This window comes from Musca domestica, unplaced genomic scaffold, assembly GCF_030504385.1.
Source record: "Musca domestica strain aabys unplaced genomic scaffold, Musca_domestica.polishedcontigs.V.1.1 34, whole genome shotgun sequence".
Lineage (NCBI taxonomy): Eukaryota > Metazoa > Arthropoda > Insecta > Diptera > Muscidae > Musca > Musca domestica.
Window position 1 is genome coordinate 8062471 of NW_026712313.1, and position 22908 is coordinate 8085378.

Below are 22908 nucleotides of genomic sequence, written 5' to 3' on the forward strand. Positions count from 1 at the left end.
GAGCTTTTGATGGTCAAAAGTAGCAGAAAAACTTTTTATGGGTGCTCACAGATATAAGGGCTTCCAAAAATAAGAAAATAATTACTTTAAATGTCGTCTATATACAGAGAAGCTTTAAACGTTTTTATAGACAAAAGAGCATTTCCAGTTATTCTGTAGACAGAGAGAGGTCCCCTATCAACGGTCTATGTAATGCATTTCATCTTCGAAATTCCCCTCAAAAGGTATTCCATCTGCTTAAGATCCCAGAAAAGGACTTCAATGTAAAAAGGCATCTGAAAACTTCTTAAATGGCCTCTTGTCAACAGAAGGTCACTTAAAGGTCAAAATTTTATATTTATAAGATTTTATTGTTTCAAAGATAAAGTATCCTAGGAGCAATGTCAATACATTCATAAATATTGTATCTCAATTGTCATCCAAACTGAGTTGTGTTGCACTTATCAATACGAAGAGGTTATATAAGAGGCAATAATACCTGTGGAAAAAAGGCCATCCGTATGACAATCCTTTTATAGTCCTCTTATAGTTTTTTTTAAGTATTTTTGTTCTTTTTGACCCAATTTCGGATTTCCAATGAAAATATATTCAATATAAAATTCAAAAATAGGGTGTTGCAAATTGGAATGATTGGATTTGTAAAAAAGGTGATCTATTTTTTGACACTGTGAAGATTCTGCTTGTAGTACCTTTTGACCACAGACGTTGCCAGAAGAGCTCTTGGGCACAATTTTCGTGGAGGCCCAACAGACAAAAAATTGGATTTTCTAATTTTCGAAATCGGACAAAACATACAAAATTCACAATTTAGTAGAGGGACGGGATCTCCCTAGGCCGTCACCTGAATATATCGGCGCTTCCAACATTAAAGCATTGTAAAACAAGTAAAATAGTATCAGTCGGTATTGTCGACAGATTTATACCCCAGCCTTGATTGAGTTAAGATTATTCAAACTGTTGACCCTTTTTGGGGGAGGTTCCGAAGCAGTTGGCCAATATTGACCAATTCGTATCTGACCTAAGACAGATAAAAATATTACAACGTGCCAGATTTGGACTTTGTCGACAACTTTATATGAGATATGTGCAAATATTTGGAAAATGTAGTGTGAGGTAACAGATATAACAGATCGAAGTATTCCATTTTCATACTTCACCTGATGCAGATAAAAATATTGGTATGTGCAAAATTTTAAGGAAATCGAAAATTTATATCCAATTTTATGCGGAATCATAAATTCCATATTCATCTCGGGTTTCTGGGACTTGTCCGTTCTCTACCATCTGTATAACAGATATTATGTTAAGGGAAATATTGAGATTTTCCAAGTCTGAAAGGAATCGGATGTTAATTTCGTGTTTTATGAGCTTTATAAATATTCAAAATGTTGACCCTAAGTGGGGGGGGGATACCAGAAAGAGCCGACCAATACATTTCATCTTCCCACTAGACCTTGGGTTACACAAATCATTGTGATGTGTGAAATATGAAGAGAACCGGATGCTTATTTCTGATTTTATGATCGTTTTGGTTATTCAAAACTTTAATCCTTAGTGGGAAAGGTACCAGTAGGAATGGTCCGATCTCCACCACTTTTAAAACAGATTTTGTGCTGATGGAAATATTGAGATTTTCCAAGTCTGAATGGAATCGGATGTTAATTTCGTGTTTTATGAGCTTCATGAATGTTCAAAATTTAGAACCTTTGCGGGGAAGGTACCAGAATGAGTGGACCGATATATTCCATCTTAGCACCAGAACTTGGGTTAATAAATATATGGTGGTGTGTATAATTTGAAGGCAATAGGACACTTTCTTCACATTTTATAAGAGTTATAATTATTCAAAATATTGACCCTTTGTTGGGGGGGGGGGTTTCTTGATGGAGTGGACCGATATTAGGATTTGCAAAGTTGGAGCAAAATCGAATTATCCTTTCTCTTTCTGTGCACTAAATTATTTTCTTTGAAAATTTCGACCTTTTCTGGGGGACATACCAGGAGGAGTGCACCGATTTTGTCCATCTCCAAACTCGATCTTAGTTTGACAATAATTTTACGTTGTACTAAGTTTGAATCAAATCGGATACTCCCTTCGAAAGTTATTTTGCGCACCAACCAGACAGACGGACGGACATCGCTAGATCGATTCCAAATGTCGTGAAACGGATTTAGTCCATAGAGACCTAGGGTCTGAAACCGTTATTTCGATGAGACACGTTTTGGCCGTATCAAATGATATATACCTTTCTAGCCATATGAGAGGTATCTTTCATCTCTTCACCAACCTGGCAACGTCCGCGGTTGCGGCATAAAAAATTGTATGAAAATCAGATTACATTACAAATTTATTTTTTTTAACTTTAATTATTCATCACCCCCTCATTGCTATACCCTTTCATTATTTAGTAAATATACTCGACGTAAAAGTATTTTCCAGTTCCGTTTTTTCTTTGTTTTGTTTTTAATTTATGCAAAAATGCAACAATTGACCCAGATTTTCAATATTTTTCAAAAATACTCACGATACCACTTTTCATGCATTCATTGCTTCCTCCAACCATTTCTCTTCTCGTTATTAACCCCTTTCATGGCGTTCCTTTGCAGTTGCGGCACGCACATACAGACACACACACACCCACCTCCCATGCAAACAATTCTCATTCATAGAAATATTTTCCGTTAGCTCTGTTATGGGTAGGTGTGGTGGGGGTGGGGAGATGGGCGTATGTCTTGCCATTCGTTGTGGGCCGATTGCGTTGCATTCGAGGAAAATATGTGCTGTTGTATTTTGTTGTTGTGGCGGGGTATAGATTTATCAGGGGAACTTTTTAATGGATGTGAAATGTCTTTTGCATTTTGGAAAATAATATTTCTTAAGGAGACCTACCCTACCCCATCCCCCAGCTCCCTCGAAATCATGCACGCACTCATATTGCATAAAGAAATTAATAATTTATACGTCAAGTAGTCACTAAATGTTGTCAATGAATAGTTCTAATTTATTTATTTATGACCACCTTGGGGGTATTTTTGTGATGACGAACTGGTAATTTGTTGATAGACCCAAAGGAATTTTCGCAAAACAACAATAAATGTCAATGCTAGGGTAGGGGAGGAGATATTGATGTTGATTTACTGCAAGAAATGAAAGGAATGTCTGTCAAAGGAAGAAATATTCTTAACAAAATTTTACCATGTGCCTTATATAGGCTTAGAGCTATTTACGAATATGACAAGAAAAAAAATCCAAATTTTTTTAAGAGATTTCGTTGAAAACAAAAATATCAAAAGCCAAAGGTGTTAGAAAAATCGCTTTGAAAAAATGGCAAATACCTTTGACCGAAGAAAGTTTACATCGCAAGGTAACTTAAATGCATAAAGGGGGCAAGATCCCCCACTTCCACACTTTTTGAAGTGTTTGGATTAAGATTGCTTGGATTCCATTCAGTTTAGTTCTAAAGTGTCTTCGTCATTATTACAGATAATAATAAAGTATTATTTAAGTTAAACATTTTAACCCTCAAGCGGTTGGGTCTTATTGGTTCTTTTTTAAATATTTTTAAAAACTCCTTTAAGACGGAATCACAGAAAATCAAATCATATTCTACAAATGTATTGATGTATTGGATGACATCGAAAATCTAAGTCTTACCTAAATGCCAGGAATAAATATACATTAAAAACTTATTATAGGGTTAAAGCCGTACTTTTAGTGTTTCTACGACCAAGCATTTTTTAAAGGATGACGTCCACAGCATACATATTCCTTATCAAATTTCATCATACGTCTTATAGTTGTATATCAAAATAATGTTCCCAAAAAATCGAAAACTTTCCCTAATTTTAATACCCTCAGGCATATGACTAGAGAGGGTATATATCATTTGATACGGCCAAAACGTCATCAATATAACGGTTTTAGACCCTAGGTCTCCTTGGACCAAATCCATTTCAGGACATTTGGAGTCGATCTAGCGATGTCCGACGTGCGTCCATCTGTCTGACTGGTGTCCACGATAACTCTCGAAGGGATTATCCGATGTTCGGAGATGGGCAAAATCGGTCCAATCTTTCTGATACCCCCCACACAAAATGTAAATATAATCAAAGAAAACAATTTACTGCACAGAAAGGGAAAGCGTAATCCAATTTTGCTTCAACCTAGTAAATCCTAATAATTGTACCAGTTCTTGGTTAGGGGCGAAAATGGACAATTTCGGTCAACTCCTTCAAATACCTCCTCCACAAAGGGTCAACATTTTGAATAATTTTAACCCGTCTAAAATGTAAGAGTACGTTTGTCTTCAATCTACCCACGTCACATAATTTTTTTTAAGCCAACGTCTGGTGTTAAGATGGAATATACTGACTCACTCCTTCTGGTACCTCCACCACAAAAGGTGGACATTTTTATAAAATATATTTCTGCACAGAAAGAGGAACGATAATCCGATTGTGTTCCAACCTTGCAAATCCTAATATTTACGTCAGTGCTAGGTCAGGTGCGAAAATGTACAACATCAATCCACTCCTTCAAATACCTCCTCCACAAAGGGTCAAAATTTCGAATAATTACAAACCTTATAAAATGTAATGTTTCAGCCCGATTGTCTTCAAATTTCACACATCCCAATAATTTTATCAATTTGCCAAGGTCTGGTGTTAAAATATTCCATTTTTCAAATTTCAAACATCCCGATATTTTTATTATCCCAAGTTCTGGTGTAAATATGCAATAAATACCTACTCCTTCTGGTACCTCACCCACAATTTTGAATTTTGAATATCCATGAACCTTATAAAAAGCGAAATTAACATTCAATTCCATTCAGACTTGGTACATCTCAATATTTCCCTCAACACAGGATCTGTTATACAGATGGTAGAGATCGGACCAATCCTTCTGGTATCTTCCCCACAAAGGCTCAACATTTTGAGAAACCAAAGCGATCATAAAACCCGAAATAAGCATCCGGTTGTCTTCAAATTACGCACATCACAATATTTTTATTAACCCAAGGTTTTAAGAAGGGATATATCTGACCACTCCTTTTGGTACCTCCCCCACAACGGGTCAACATTTTGAATATTCATAAAGCTCATAAAACGCGACATTGACCTCCGATTCCACTTAGACTAGGCACATCTCAATATGTCTATCAACAAAAGATCTATTCTAAAAATGGGGGAGATCGGTCCACTACTTTTGGTACCTTCCCCACAACGGGTCAAAATGTTGAATATCCATGAACCTCGTTAAACGCGAAATTGAATTTTGCACATATCAATATTTTTATTTGAATTAAATGAAGTATGATATAATGAATTGGAATACTTCTGTCCGCTATATCTGCTGCCTCACGCATATTTCCACATTTTCCAAAAATTTACACATATCTCCTATAAAGTATAGGGAGTCCAAATCTGGTACGTTGTAATATTTATATCAGTCTTAAGTTAGATACGAATTCGTCAATATTGGTCAACACTTTAAATAATCATAACTCAAGGCTGGGGGTATAAATCTGCCGGCAAAACCGACTGATACTATTATACTCGTTTTTTAATTTTTCATAAAAATAATTTAAAGAATAAAATTTATTTTGCCTTGTAAAAATGTTTAGGAATAGCTCATTACTTTTTGTTAACAGGTAATGCAGAGGATGTACAGTTGTCACTTTTATAAATCTCAATAAACTTCTCATAATTTATCCATTAAATATAACCTTGCGTTATAATTCATTGAGTGCCGATTTTTATGAAATATATATTTAAAGACAGGCTATTTAGGAAATGTCCTTAAACGTTAATTAATCAAAACATTTTTAATAGGAACAGCGATTTTGGATCGAAGGCGATGTCGATGGGGCCCATGTGGACCATCTTCAAAATTAACTTTAACTAGGTTGGAAAAGTTTATAGATTTTAAAATTATACAAGTAAAAAAGGCCGAACTTTGAACCCTCCACCATTTGGAACGAATTTGGCAATTCTCAAAAACATTCCGTTAAAAATTCCAATAAAAATCCTAAAAATACTGAATATAGCTGTTATTGTAGGGTCTATACGACGACATGGACGTGCATAAGTAACTTTTGTCATAAGCCATCACAATAATGTAGCTAATATCATCAAAATACCGAATATTGGGAGTTACCGTTATATGGGGGCTATACCAAAATGTGGACCTGCACAGACAATTTTCTGTCTTAGGTTGTAGTAACCATTACGATGTTCGAATACCAAATTTGAAACAATTCCGATGAATATTGTCGCTCAAATCATCAAAATACCGAATATCGGGAGGTACCGTTATATGGGGGCTCTACGAAGACGTGAACCTGCACACATAATTTTCTGTCTTAGACTGTAATATTCCTGTCGAACTTCAAATTATAAATTTAAAAGAATTCCGGTGAATAAAATCGCTAAAATCAACAAAGTATTGAATATCGGGAGGTACCGTTATATGAGGGCTATACGAAGACGTGGACCTGCACAGACAATCTTCTCTCTTAGGCTGCAGTATCTATTTCGGACTTCAAATATCAAATTTGAAACAATTCCGGTGAATAATGTAGCTAAAATCATCAAAATACCGAATATCGGGAGGTACCGTTATATGGGGGCTCCACGAAGTGGGGGCTATACCAAAACGTGGACCTACATGGCCCATTTTCAATACCAAAAGTCCTGCAGACATAATATACATTTGAGTAAAATTTTATCGATCTAGAGTGATTTCCACAGACGGACGGACATCGCTAAATCGACATTGAATTTTATGCTGATCAAGAATATATAAACTTTGTGGGTCTAAAATGTATTTTTCGAGGTGTTACCCTCCATACTATAAATATAAATTCTTGGTTAGTATAGCATATATTCTCACATTTTGTTGTTGGGTATAACAAGTAAAAAAGTTTCGGTCGGTTTTACCGACAGATGTATACCCTCAGCCAATGTTCGATTATTTCAAAATCTTTTGACTTCTGGTTTGATTGATCAAATGTTTAAACCTTTATACAGCTGGTTCCGAAGGAATTGGCCAATATTGGGCATTTCGTGCCGCACCTAAATTAATATGATATATATATTGCGACGTGTTAGGTTTGGACTGTGTTGTGTTAATGGAAATTTTGGGATGTACCAAGTCATGAATAGAATCGGATGTCAATTTCGCTTTTTATGAGCTTCATGATTTTCAAAATTTTGAGCCTTTGTGGGGGAGGTACTTGATGGAGTGGACCAATATTATCCATTTTTTGTACCAGACCTAGAACTGACGAAAATATTAGGATTTGCCAAGTTGGAGCAAACCCGGATTAACGCTTCTCTTTCTGCGCAGAAAAAAATATTTTTTTGTTTTAATTTTGACCTTGTATGGGGGAGGTACCAGAAGGAGTGGACCGATATTGTCCATCTTAACACCAGACCTTGGGTTAATATAAAAATTGGGATGTGTGAAATTTTAAAACAATCGGGCTCTAACATCAAATATGAGTTGTAATTATTTAGACCATTTGTGGGGGAGGTACTTGATGGAGTGGACCGTTATTGTCCATTCTCACACCTAACCTAGCAGTGACGCAAATATTAGGATATGCAAAGTTGGAACAAAATCGGATTATCCTTTCTCTTTCTGTGCAAAAAATATTTTTTTTTTATAAAATTTCGACGATTTGTTGGGGAGGTACCAGAGGGAGTGGACTGATATATTCCATCTTAACACCAGAATTTGGGTTAATATAAATATTGGGATGTGTGAAATTTGAAGACAATCGGACTCTTACATCACATTTTATGAGAGTTGTAATTATTCAAAATTTTGACCATTTGTGGGGGAGGTACTTGATGAAGTGGACCGATATTGTCCATTTTAACACCTAACCTAGCATATTAGTATGTGCAAAGTTGAAGCAAAATCGGATTATCCTTTCTCTTTCTGTGCAGAAAATATATATTTTTTAAATCTCGACCTTTTGTGGGGGAGGTACCAGATGGAGTAGACCGATATTGCCCATCTCCGAACTCGATCTAAGTTTGACAAAAATATTACGATGTACCAAGTTTGGACCAAATCGGATACTCCCTTCAAGAGTTATCGTGCGCACCAGCCAGCCAGACAGACAGACAGACAGACAGACGGACGGACGGACGGACGGACATCGCTAGATCGACTCCAAATGTTCTGAAACGGATTTGGTCCAAAGAGACCTAGGGTCTAAAACCGTTATTTCGACTAGGCACGTTTTGACCGTATCAAATGATATATACCCTCTGTAGCCATATGGCTGAGGATATAAAAATAGGTCTCAAAACAAAAATACGAGTAACCTATACATTTTCCATATGAACTCCTTTCTATAATTAAATAGTTGTCGTGCAATGAACTTTTCCTTGTTTTTATTGTTGTTGTTGTTGTTATTCAATATAAACTTGTTGTAGGGTCGTAGGGCATGAATGTATGATGATGATGACGATGCCATAGTCCCATGACAACATCATAAAACGTGGCATAGGTCGTGGTTATAATTGCCATTAAAAACAGAGGCGTAGGCAATAATTTTTGCGACAATATTTGTGGAAATCTTGTATGGTATGTGAAGTAATAAAAATGACCTGAACAATTTCCTATCTTGAATTATATATTTTTATGATTTAATTCGCTTTAAGTATATACCTCCCTTTCTTGTACGCTTTTCCACACCCCTGAGCTGGAAAAAGGCTCTAAAGTGTACTTTAGGACTCTGGCTGACTGACTACTGAATGAATGAAAAAATTTATTCGTTCCCATTCAAAACATGGTTGGAGACAACACGATGAGAGGAATTCTCTTGAAAATGTTAAAAGCAATACACACACACACATATTTACACAACTGCACATACACACATTATAACCAATGCTATTTCGAATTACCACCCAATAAACCAATACTCAAACCCTTTTCCCATTCACATTCTATGATCCTTTGAGTATTTTTTATTGATTGACCTCAAAACCCCGTGACAAAATGGCAATAACAACAGCAACAACAACAAGACGTACGTGAGAATGTGAATGTGAGAGGTGATGTCGGTGAGATTAACAGCCAACAATATGTCTGGCATTTACTGGCTAGCGCAACAAAAACAAGAATGCTGAACAAGAGATAAAAGTTGACAAGTGTAAATTCAATCCAATCCACAATTCAATGATTGCTCTGGTCGAGAATTCCGTGAACAAAAGTACCACCACTTGACACACATCCGACTGCTAGACGAACAAATAAAATTTGCTGTTCAAAGAGTTTCATGGGAGAAAAAAAATTGAAAAACATGCATGTCTCAATGCTTTGAGTCCTTACATAAGGATTGTTCGTCACTGGTTTTGCTCCACTCCTTTTCCCCCACAAAAGGTCAACATTTTCAAAAAATATTTTACTGCACAGAAAGAGAGGGGATAATTCGATTTTGCTACAACTTTGCAAATCCTAATATTTCCATAAGTGCTACGTCAGGTGAGAAAATGAACAATATCGGCCCACTCCATCAATACCTTCCCCACAAAGGTTCAAAGTTTTGAATAACCAAAACAATTATAAAATCCGAAATAAGCTTCCTTTTTTCTTCATATTTCATACACACATCAGAATATTTTAATTAACCCATGGTCTGGCATGAAGATGGAGTATATCGGTTCACTCCTTCTGGTACCTCCCCCACAAAAGGTCAACATTTTTAAAATCCAACTTTTCAAATCCTAAGATTTGCATCAGTGCTAAGTCAGGTGAGAAAATTTACAATATCGGCCCACTCCATCAAGTACCTTCCCCACAAAGGGTCAACAGTTTGAATAATTATAACTCCTATAAAATGTGAATGTCCGAATATCTTCAAATAACACACATCACACAAGGTCTGGTGTGAAGATGGAATATATCGGTCCACTCCTTCTGGTAGGGAAGCGAGGAACCTCATTGTATAACCATTCTTGGGTGGCGCGTGCTGAGTCCAAGGAATGTCCAAGGACTGCGGCCAAAATGTTTGCGTACCCAAGGCTTTAATACACCCTCCAGAATATTTCTGCGATAATATTCGGCATTTATTCTGATGCCACGTCGATTAATGCGAGCGGAGCGCGATAATACCACCCATAAAATGCTACACCCTAGATTATGATATCCCGCATTTTTGAGTTTGTAATCAAAACAGCTGCCATCTGACACTAAGATTTTTCAATGATTGGGGAAGATATTGTGCATAATAAGCCCCTTAACTATCGAAGAGAGTATCCGATTTGGTCCAACATTGGTGCTATTATCACCAAACTAAGATCGAGTTCATCGGTCCACTCCTTCTGGTACCTCCCCCACTAAAGGTCATATTTTCCAAAAAAAAAGTATATACCTTATAGAAAGAGAAAGGATCATTCGATTTTGCAGAAACTTTGCAAATCCCAATATTTTCGTCTGTGCTGGGTCGGGTGAAGAAAAATATCGACCTACCCCCACAGGTACCTCCCCCACAAAGGGTCAAAATTTTGTTTAAATTTAACTCCTATAAAATGTGAAATAAGAGTCCGATTATCTTCAAATTTCGCACATCTCAATATTTCTACCAACACAAGATTTGGTGTGAAGAGGAAATATATTGAACCACTCCTTCTGGTACCTTCCCCCCATAGAGTAAAATTTTGAAATAATTATTATTCCAATAAAATGTGAAATAAAAGTCCGATTGTCTTCAAATTTCACACATCCCAATATATCCATTAGTCCTAAGTTTGGTGCGAAAATTAAAAATATCGATTGATTCTATCAAGTACCTCTCCCACAAAGCGACAAAATTTGGAAAGTTCGATTGTCTTCAAATTTCACACATCGCGGTTTTTTTGTTAACACAATATCTGGTGTGACGATGGGATATATCGACTTACTGCTTTTGATACCTCCTAACACAACGGGTGAAAATTTTGAATAGCTCATGGAGTTCATAAAACACTCATGAAATACAAATTGAGCATCCGATTCTCTTTATATTTTATATATCCCCAAGATTTTTACCATAAAAATATCTGGTATAAAGATTGAATATATAGGACCACTCCTTCCAGTATCTCCCCTGCCAAGGGTCAAAATTAACAATTTTAATAATTATATCTCTCATTAAATACGAAATTAGCTTCCGACTGTCTTCAAATTTCACATTTTCACTAACGCAAAATTTGATGCGAAGATGGTATATATCGGTTCACTCATTCTGATACCTTCCACACAACGGGTCAACATTTTCAATAATTCTATCTCGCATAAAATCGAAATAAACACATATTTCAATACCTCTTTTAACTCAAGATATGTTGTGAAAATGGTAGATACTGGCTTATTCTTTCTGGTACCTCGTCTGCAAAGGTGTCAAAACTATGCAGAACAAAACGCTCGTAAAAGCGAAAAAAAATGTTCGATTCTCTTTAATTTTTTTTAATTGGATATATCCGCCTACCCCTTTCTGGTACCTACCTCACAAAGATTCACAATTTTCAGTATTCCGAAACCAAATAGCAATGCTTTTCTATAAATATATCACAACCAGAGATCTCCTTCCCACTCCTTCTAGTACACACCCCCCCCCCCTCCCCCATGATGGGTCAAAAGTTTCAACACTCGTAAAGCTAGGTTGAGGGTATACATCTGTCGGCAAAACCCACTGATACTTTTTAACTTGTTTTTGACAGATTTTTGGTCATTGGGTTTTGGTGTATTATGAGACCTATAGTAATTTTTATACCCTCCACCACAAAAAGTATGGAGGGTATATTAAGTTCGTCATTCCGTTTGTAACTCATCGAAATAATCATTTTAGACCCAACAAAGTATATATATTCTTGATCAGCGTAAAATTCTAAGACGATTTAGCCCTGTCCGTCTGTTGTAATCACGCTACAGTCTAAACGAATTAAGATAGGAAGCTAAAATTTTGCACAGATCTCTCTTTTGCCTGCAGGCAGGTCAAGTTCGAAGATGGGCAATATCAGTCCACGATATCGTATAGCCCCCATATAACGGTACCCCCGATATTCGGTATTTTGATGATTTTAGCCAAATTTTTCAATGGAATTGTCTGAAAATCCACACGAGTAGTTCCTTGTGGGTACTTTATACCTCGGCAGAGAATTATCTGTATAGGTCCACAATATCGTATAGCCCCCATATAACGGTACCCCCACTGTATTCGGTATTTTGATGATTTTAGCCACATTTTTCAATGGAATTGTCTGAAATTCCACAAAAGGAGTTCCTTGTGGACATTTTAACCCCTTAAAAAAGAATTGTCTATATAGGTCTATATATGTTAGCCACATTTTTCAATGGAATTGTCTCACAATCCACACAAGTAGTTCCTTGTGAGTACTTTACCCCCTGAGAGAGAATTGTCTATACAGGTCCACGATATCGTATATCCCCCATATAACGGTACCCCCCGATATTCGGTATTTTTATGATTTTACCTACATTTTTCATCGGAATTGTCTGAAAATCCACACAAGGAGTTCCCTGTGGGTACTTCATACCTCGGCAGAGAATTATCTATATAGGTCCACGATATCGTATAGCCGCCATATAACGGTACTCCCCTATATTCGGTTTTAATGATTTTAGCCACTTTTTCCAATGGAATTATCTGAAAATCCACACAAGGTGTTCCTTGTGAGTACTTTACACGCAGACATAGATTTGTCTTTATAGGTCCACAATATCGTATATCCCCCCCATATATCGGCACCTTCCTATATTTTAAAGATTTTAAAATAATTTTTAATGGATTTTATTTATTTATTTTTTTTTTTTTTTTTTTGAAAATTTTCTAATTCATTCCAAATGGTGGAGGGTATTCAAAGTTCGGCCCGGCCAAACTTACTCCTTTTTTACTTGTTTTTTTTTTTTTTTTTAATTTCTTAATGGAGTTTTTGAACGTTTTTGAAGAAAAGGACTAAAGGACCGCATTAAAATAATTTCTTCTACAAAAATATTCTCCGAATTTTTGCCAATAATATTGTCAAAAACCATCGATTCCAAGAAATCTTAACTCAAATGTTTTCAATTATGTAAAAATAGGCAGCCTTATTTTGGAAAGTTTATTACGAGAATTCGTCTTGGCGTAAGAGCAAGAGACGATTTTGACTCTTGAACTTTTCAATACCAAAATTTTGTTAAACAAAAGTCGAGATAAATATTCTTAATACAAAATTTCAATACATACTCAACTCTATAGTGGCGAAGGAAATCTTGACCTTTATTTAATAGTGCGTACTATTTCCCCAGTGAATATATTTCAATCACGTCTTATGCCATGTTTATGTTAGAACTTTTTGGTGGGGTTAACCTATTTTAAGAGAATTTTTTGAAGTATAAGTAATGGATATGACAATTTTAATCCAATTCCAGTGGTTTAACCCATTTATATGTAAAGGTACTGCTAGTTTTTCAAATAATAATTTTCCCATTAAAAAATTTATTTAAATTCTTATATTTTTACAAAAAAAGTTTCTCAAATCTACACAATATAATTTATTCAAATCCATAATGCAATCAAATATTCTTATTCAAAAAACACAAGCATACACACACACATTCATTCATTTTCACTCTCTTGACACCAATAATCATAATTTCAAAACTCTTGAAAAAGAACAAAAAACAACCGGAATGCAGTAAAACATATCCCCAAAGTTTTAGCCTTATTAAAATGGCTTCCAATAGGAAAAGTAACAAGGAGAACGGAAGGAAGAGGGATAGGAAACACTATGGAAAAGTCATCAAGTGGAAACTGCATTCATTACTGACTGCAGCTATGGCGTTTGCAGAACACTTGAGTTTGGGGGAAAATGCATAAAAGTTTTTTTTTTTTTTTATGCAAAATTATTTCAGTAGGACTGCAGTGTGAACATCGATGGAAAAAAATCCGTACCAAAAATATATTAAATTTCCATTCAAGTAAAGCGGTATGGAAAACAGAATTTTTGGTTATTTGTGCAGAGGATGTTATTAAATGTGATGGTGATTTTTTCCCGCCAACACTGTGACCAGCCATTCAGCAGGCCACCACCATCCATTTATCCGAATCGTGTTTTGCTGTGGCCGGTAAATCAACACTCTGGCGATAATCGTTTTGTGGAAACCGCACTGTAGGCTTTTTTTCGGAATATTGTTATTTTTTTCGTTTTATTTTTGCCTTTTGCCAAGAATATTTTTTGTTTATTTTTTGATGCCATCCGAAAACAATCGCCGAGATTTGTGGCACATTTTTCAATTTTTAATATTAGATGTGGCTTTGTCCGTTGATATTGTAAATCACAATGCGATAAGAAAGTGTACGAATATGTAAATATAAAATTTTGATTTGAACAAAACGGTCGTCATTTTACAGAAAAAAAATACGATGGACCAGAATTTGGATATTTTGACGCACAATTTTTGGCAAAATAGAATGCATTACTCAATATTTTATAGCAAATAGCAAGCAGTTCGTTAGTTATAGAAGGCAGCAGGCAGCTACTTTGAAATGGCCATAACTCCTTAAATATTGACATTTCGGGGTTTTTAGCTATAATTTGTGATCACTTTTATAAAGAGGAAAAATAGCATACTTTAAAATGGCCATAACTCCTTAAATATTGACATTTCGGGGTTTTTAGCTATAATTTGTGATCAATTTTTGAAAGAAGAAAAATGGCATACTTTAAAATGGCCATAACTCCTTAAATATTGACATTTCGGGGGTTTTAGCTATAATTTGTGATCACTTTAATAAAGAGGAAAAATAGCATACTTTAAAATGGCCATAACTCCTTAAATATTGACATTTCGGGGTTTTTAGCTATAATTTGTGATCAGTTTTTTAAAGAGGAAAAATAGCATACTTTAAAATGGCCATAACTCCTTAAATATTGACATTTCGGGGTTTTAGCTATAATTTTGTAAAGAGGAAAAATAGCATACTTTAAAATGGCCATAAGTCCTTAAATATTGACATTTCGGGGTTTTTTGCTATAATTTGTGATCACTATTCTAAAGAGGAAAAATATTATACTTTAAAACGGCCATAACTCCTTAAATATTGACAATTCGGGGTTTTTAGCTATAATTTGTGATAAATTTTTGAAAGAGGAAAATAGTACACTTTAAAATGGCCATAACTCCTTAAATATTGACATTTCGGGGTTTTCAGCTATAATTTGTGATCACTATTATAAAGAGGAAAAATAGCATACTTTAAAATGGCCATAACTCCTTAAATATTGACATTTCGGGGTTTTTAGCTATAATTTGTGATCAGTTTTTTAAAGAGAAAAAATATCATACTTTAAAATGGCCATAACTCCTTAAATATTGACATTTCGGGGTTTTTAGCTATAATTTGTGATCACTATTATAAAGAGGAAAAATAGCATACTTTAAAATGGCCATAACTCCTTAAATATTGACATTTCGGTGTTTTTAGCTATAATTTGTGATCAGTTTTTTAAAGAGGAAAAATAGCATACTTTAAAATGGCCATAACTCCTTAAATATTGACATTTCGGGGTTTTTAGCTATAATTTGTGATCACTTAATTAAAGAGGAAAAATAGCATACTTTAAAATGGCCATAACTCCTTAAATATTGACATTTCAGGGTTTTTAGCTATAATTTGTGATCACTTAATTAAAGAGGAAAAATAGCATACTTTAAAATGGCTATAACTCATTAAATATTGACATTTCGGGGTTTTTTGCTATAATTTGTGATCACTTTAATAAAGGGGAAAAATAACATACTTTAAAATGGCCATAACTCCTTAAATATTGACATTTCGGGGTTTTTAGCTATAATTTGTGATCACTTAATTAAAGAGGAAAAATAGCATACTTTAAAATGGCTATAACTCATTAAATATTGACATTTCGGGGTTTTTAGCTATAATTTGTGATCAGTTATGTAGAGAGGAAAATAGCATACTTTAAAATGGCCATAACTCCTTAAATATTGACATTTCGGGGTTTTTAGCTATAATTTGTAATCAGTTTTTTAAAGCGGAAAAGTAGCATACTTTAAAATGGCCATAACTCCTTAAATATTGACATTTCGGGGTTTTTAGCTATAATTTGTGATCAGTTATGTAGAGAGGAAAAATAGCATACTTTAAAATGGCCATAACTCCCTAAATATTGACATTTCGGGGTTTTTAGCTATAATTTGTGATCAGTTTTTCAAAGCGGAAAAGTAGCATACTTTAAAATGGCCATAACTCCTTAAATATTGACATTTCGGGGTTTTTAGCTATAATTTGTGATCAGTTATGTAGAGAGGAAAAATAGCATTCTTTAAAATGGCCCTAACTCCTTAAATATTGACATTTCGGGGTTTTTAGTTATAATTTTTGAATATTCAATTCGATTTCAAGTAGTTACACATAAATCACATTTTTTGAAAAATTCATCAATAAATTCAATAAATTCATTTTTTATTATTTATTCGAATATGAATGAATTCAATGAACTATGACAATTTTTATGAGGAGTGTTGATGTAGGAGATGCATACTTTCTTTTCTGTAAACAAAAACATTTTTTTAAATCAAGCATTCATACATACCGCCTTCTTCGTTGGCTTTCACATCGCTCCATTTCGACAACTGCAAAAACGCAATAAATTTTAAATTTAATAAAAAATAAACAATTACATTCGCAAGTATTAAAATTCATAAGGTTCATTGACAGAAAAAATATCACATGTTTTGAATATCAATATTGAATGTCATTCATAAGACCTCAACCTTAATATTTCCCTCAACACAAGAACTGTTTGAAAGATGGCCATAATTTTTACATTTTTTTTAAATTTTATTGAATGAATGCAAAAATGTCGAAAATAGCATCAAATATTAGAATAAGTTTAGATTTGCTTGAATTGGTCACCTTTGGTACGAAATAAGGCCTTCAATCGGCCAATGAAACCGTCACACGCTGCTCGAATGTTGCTCTGCTGTATTTTGGCCCATTCCCGGCGAAGCGCTTGCTTGAGTTGATCGACTCTTTGGTATTTTTTAGTGCCAACCTTGTTTTCTACACAATAGTCCAACGGATTGGCATCCGGAGTTTTTGGTGGCCAGTGTGCGCTGGAAATGAAGCGAGGAACCTCATTTTGTAACCATTCATGGGTGGCGCGTGCTGAGTGCGATGGATCTGAGTCCTGTTGGAATGTCCAAGGTCTGCGGCCAAAATGTTTGCGTCCCCAAGGCTTTAATAGAACCTGCAGAATATTTTCGCGATATTATTCGGTCGAATAATACGAGCGAAGAGCGACCATCGGCTGTTATGGCGGCCCACGCCATCACCATGGTCGGCGCTTGAGGTCTGGTGGCCAACCGAAGGTGCACATTTTCAGCTGACCTCTTTGGCAAGTAAACACGATCATTTTGTTTGTTTACAAACTGCTGGACAACGAATGTTTTCTCATCGGAGAAAACCAAATTCGGCAGTTTACCATTTTCGGCCAAGCGAAGCAACTCTTTAGCTCTTTGGAGTCTACTTTCTTTCCGTTGCGGTGTAAGTTCTGGCACTTTTTGGAATTTCAATGGCTTTACCCCGAACTCATTTTTCAATATTTGCCGAATGGAATATTGCGATATGTTCGGCTCACGAATAATTTTTCGGTCACTGCGACGCGGGTTTCGATCAAGTCGCTTCTTTACTTTTCGAACCATTTCTGCGGATGTTGCTGTTTTCTTCCGACCACTTCCTTGACGTGGGGCTAAGCTACCAGTATCACAGTTACGAGCGATGATACGGGACACAAAAAAGATTTATTTGCATTTAAATGCTGGAGTTTTCTAACGATAGCAACTTTTGGTTTTCCAGCCAAATATAAAGAAATCACACCATCACGGTGGAATTCCTTCACGAATAACTTTTTTCTGGAAAATTCTAACCAAAATACGCTTTTAAACAATATAATAAGCTGTTACTGGAATAATTTTAACAGCTGTCGGCGGAGTGGCTTAGAAATGACAGCAGTCTGTAGTTGGTTGCAGTTTTTTCATCTCACCCTGTATATCTGCAAACCCCTTCCGGTACCTCTCCGTCGAAGGGTTACAAGTTTTTAATACTTTTTTTCTGTCATAACTAGCGAAACAAGTCAGCGATTCTTTACAACTACCTAGCTCTAAATATTTTTCTCAACCAGAAATCTGGGATGAATATGGAATTTATGATTTCGCATAAAATTGGATATAAATGTTCGATATTCTTGCAATTTTGCCCATACCAACATTTGGGTCTGTATTAGATGAAATATGAAAACGGAATACTTCGGTCGACAACATCTGGTACTGCATGCACATTTTCTAAAAAATTATAACATATCTCATATAAAGTGAAGAAAATATCAATATTTATATGATACTTATTTAGGTCCCATACGAAATGGATAATATTGGCCCATTCCTTCGGAAAATACTCCATAGACGATCAACAATTTGAATAATCACAACCGAAGTCAAAATATATTTAAAAAATCGATAACTGGCTAAGGGTACACATCGGTCGGCAACAAACCAACTTATACTTTTTAATTGGTTTATTTTTGAAAATAATATTTTTATTTCTTATTTTAGATTAGTTTTTAGTAAAATTTCTAGACATAATTTTTTTCTCTCCACAGAAGTTTCAATCCCATAATTTAATAATTGCCATTGATGGCAATTATTCCGAAGTATTTCATATAATTTGCTTTGTCCTACTGACCCAAGATCGACTACTATCCCTCAAGGTATTTCGAATCCCCGAATAGTATGCTGTAACTCTTTCTATAGATCCCCCTTCCTTCATATTGAATTGGTCAACTGAATCCCTTTTTATTTTTATTCACATATCACGCACATGACCCCTCCGAAAATGACCTTTTTGACATGCCTGCACATGCATCACAACAACTAATAACAAAAAATGTTTGTACATTGTATTGAATAACTTGATATGTTGTTGTTATTTGTGTTTTTCATCATTTCATTTCATTTTTTTAATATTTAAGACAAACCAAGTTTAGATGACCATCAAATCCAAAACAATCCCCTCTCTCTCTCTCTCTCTAGGTATTGTGTTGTGATGTGGAAAAATTAATTAAAACAAGCTTAACAGCTGGCCAGATAAAAGTTTCGTTATTTATTTCAGTGGAAAAAACGAATTTTCAAGGTTTGAAATATGCATTGTGTGTGTGTGTACATAACATGTGAGTGTTTACATGACAGATGCGGTGTAGGATTTAAGATTTTAGTTAACCTGGCAAAGTGATCTCCATGATTATGACACTAACGATAGTCCTTGGAAACAATTATTACATCCTCCACCATGCTATGGGGGGCCAACCCGTTTGTAACTTCTCGAAATACTCATGATAGATTCGTTCTTTATAAGCGTACAATTGTAAGTCGACTTAGCGATGTCCATCTTTCTGTATGAGTGTGTATCTGTCCGTCTGTGTTTCTGTTGTAATCACGAACGGTAGTTGGTTAAAGTTCTGCACACATGTGTATTTTGTCAGTAGGCAAGTTAAGTTTGTAAATGGCCCATAACGGTACACGTTTTCGTATAGCAACCATATAACTCCTACCTCTCAACTTCGTTGTTTCGACGGTTTAATTCACATTTTCTTACAGAATTGTTTAAAATTCGATACTTCAAAACGGATTCCACCTTCTGTGGCAGAACATTATCTATATAGGTTCACATTTTTCTAAAATACCCATATTTTTGTACTTCCCGATATTGGATAGTCTGACGATTTTAGCTACACATTTTCAGGGGAATCGTTTAAAATGCAGTTTATTTAGTTTGTAATGGATTCTGTCTTCTGTGGCAGAAGACTGCCGGAATATACTCATTATTTTTTTATCACTCATAAGGCGGTACCTTGTAATATTTGGTAGTTTTAGTCATATTTTTGAACTGATTTTTTTTTTTAATTTGGAATTGGACAACTTGCAGAAAACCGGTCATTATTTATTTTTAAACTCTTAATTCTTTTTAAACTCTGGGAAAATCATTTTAAAAATTCACAATTAATTCTTTTTGAACTCTTGGAAATATCTTTTTAAAAATCATTGATTAATTCTTTTTAAACTCTTGGAAAAATCTTTTTAAAAATCCACGATTACTGCTCTTTATGTCCTTAGATTTTTTTTAAATCCACGATTACTGCTCTTTAAGTTGTTTTAGTTTTAAAGGTGTTCTTTATCTCATAGTGGAGGATATTAAAAGTTCGTTTCAGTGCCGAAAGTCGTTTGAAAAACCTTCTCAAAGCATTAACAAGTATTGCTAAATAAGAGTCCTTGAAATATGTTTGATGTAAAATAAATCTATGAATCCTCAATTACAGCTCTTAAAATCCTTGAAAAAACCACGATTAATCCTTTATAAACTCTTGGAAAAATATTTTTTTAAAACCCACGATTAATGCTCCTTAAGCCTTTGGATAATATTTTTAAAAGTCCACGATTAATGCTCCTTAAGTCTTTTGAAAATATTTTTAAAATCCACGATTAATGCTCTTTAAACCGTTGGAGAATCCTTTTAAAAATCCACAATTACTGAAATATCTTTAAAAAAATTCACGATTAATGCTCTTTAAGCCCTTTAAGCCCTTGGAAAACTCCTGTTTAAAAAATCCACGGTTATAGCCCTGAGAGTCCATGAAAACTCCGCTTAAAGAATCTTCGATTATAGCTCTGAGATCACTATTTTTTTTTTTTAAATCAACGATAATTGCCTGGGAGATCCTTGAAAATAAAGCCTTGAAAATCCACAAAATCAGAATTATTGGTATTAAAGTCCTTGAAAATGTTTTTAAAAAATCCACTATCATAGCTCCGATAGTACTTTGAAAAATATTTTCTATGCCCTTAAAAAAACTATCCACGATTATTTGTCTGGATATCTTATTGGTCTGTGGGTCCTTGAAAAAATGTATTTAAAAATCCACGATGATTGGTTTATTGATCCTTAAACAAAATCTATATAAAAAACAAAATCTATCAAAAATAAAATTAAAAAAAAAACTCACTTGTTGGTCCTTGAAAAAATTCATTTAAAAAATCCACGATGATTGGTCGAGTGGTCTTTTAACAAAATCTATTTAAACAAATACTCGATTTTTAATCTGTTGGTGCTATATATTTTTTTTTTAAATTCCCGATTTTTAGTCTGATGGTACTTGAAAAAAAATATTTAAAATATCTTCGATTTTTAATATGTTGGTCCTTGAAAAAAAAAAAATAATAATTAAAAAACCCACGCTCATTGGCCCTTGAAAACTTTATTTAAAAATCCACAATCATTGGTTTGTTGTTCCTTGAAAAAAAATTCTTTAAAAATACAATTTTATTGGTGTATTGGTTATTGAAATAAAATAGGTCTTTAAAAATTCAAGTTTATTGGTCTGTTGGTCCTTGAAAAAATTAATGTAAAAATCTGATAGCCCTTGAAAAAATTAATTTAAAAAAAAATTTTCTCTTAAGGTCTGCTGATCCAGAAAAAAAATTATTTAGAAATCCACGATGATTGGTCCTTGAAACCCCTATTTAAAAAATCAGGACTATTAGTCCGCTGAAAAATCTGAAAGACCTTTAAAAAAAATCTTTCGAAAAATCCACTGATATTGGTCTGAAATTCCTTCAAAATATTAATTTAAAAATCGACTAATATTAGACTGAAAGTTCTTAAAAATTTATTTAAAAAATTAAACTTTATTAGACCTTAAAAAAAATATTTTTCTATTTTTTAAAAAAAAATCAATTTATAAATCCATGTTTTTTTTATTTATTATCCAAAACGTGTATTATCTATCGTGTATTAACTAGATTGTAGGCGGAAGCGTGGTATACAAATCGATTGAGGAGAAGTCTGCCTTTAAACAAAATTGCCTTTGAAGAAAAATATATTTTAAAACTCCACCATTATCACCCTAAATAGCCAAGAAAAACATCTATTTGAAATATGCACGACAATAACTTTGAGAATCCTTTGAAAAAATATATTAAAAAATCCTCTATTACAGATAACATTGTCCTTAAATTTTTTTTAAAAATCCCCAAGCTTTGAATTTTTTAAAACCCTGTTTTAAAAATCTACGGTTATAAATATAAAAATATATATATTTTTTTTAAAAAATAGTTTAAATAGCTCGTTGATAGCTTGGAAATTCCCTTGTGAAAATTGTTTGAAAACCCCATGTTCATAAAGGACCTTCCAAATTTGTTTCAAAAAAATACATTAATAGTTCCAAAGTTCTATCAATTGGACCTTTGAAATTTATAATCAAAAATTAAATAGCTCGCTAATAACATTAGTGAAGAAAATAAAAACACTTTTGCATCTTCTAAGGTCCTTCAAAAATAAGCATTGGCTACTTGTTATTAATTGCCCTTATCCTCTCATTACAAACCATAAAATTATACGTAAGATACCTCACTAATGTATATATATTTAATTTGGCTTTAATTTGTTGTGTATGTTTATTATTGTATTTATTATCATTGTTCAGATTTCATTCGAGTAAATATCCTTGAAAGCATCCTTCGTCCCCATGTCACTTTGATAATGAAACTGTGTCACAATGTCAGTGTGAAGTGATGCACTTCATTTATTCCGAAAATATATACAATGTTTAGTATCAAAACACAGATACGCACACACACACACAAATACGATGGCACCTTTACAGGTGTAAGGAGGGGTAATCGAGTAGATTCGTAAACAAATATTCTCGGAGATAAATGATGTATTTTATTAAAAATATGTTTTCAAGGAACAATGGTCCAAAAATCGTGGAATTTAGGGATATATATTTTGAAAGATGAGAGGGCCAATAATCGTGGATGTTATTATT

General features: G+C 34.1%; 1 protein-coding gene across 1 annotated transcript in view; it reads right to left on the bottom strand.

The window, feature by feature from the left end:
* Window positions 1-22908, bottom strand: part of LOC131803855 (transient receptor potential-gamma protein-like) — a 65849-nt gene that overhangs the window by 24776 nt on the left and 18165 nt on the right. The window contains exon 2 of the mRNA XM_059125624.1: window positions 16621-16660. The gene's annotated coding sequence lies outside the window, so the exon portion shown is untranslated. The remainder of the gene's footprint in view (window positions 1-16620; window positions 16661-22908) is intronic.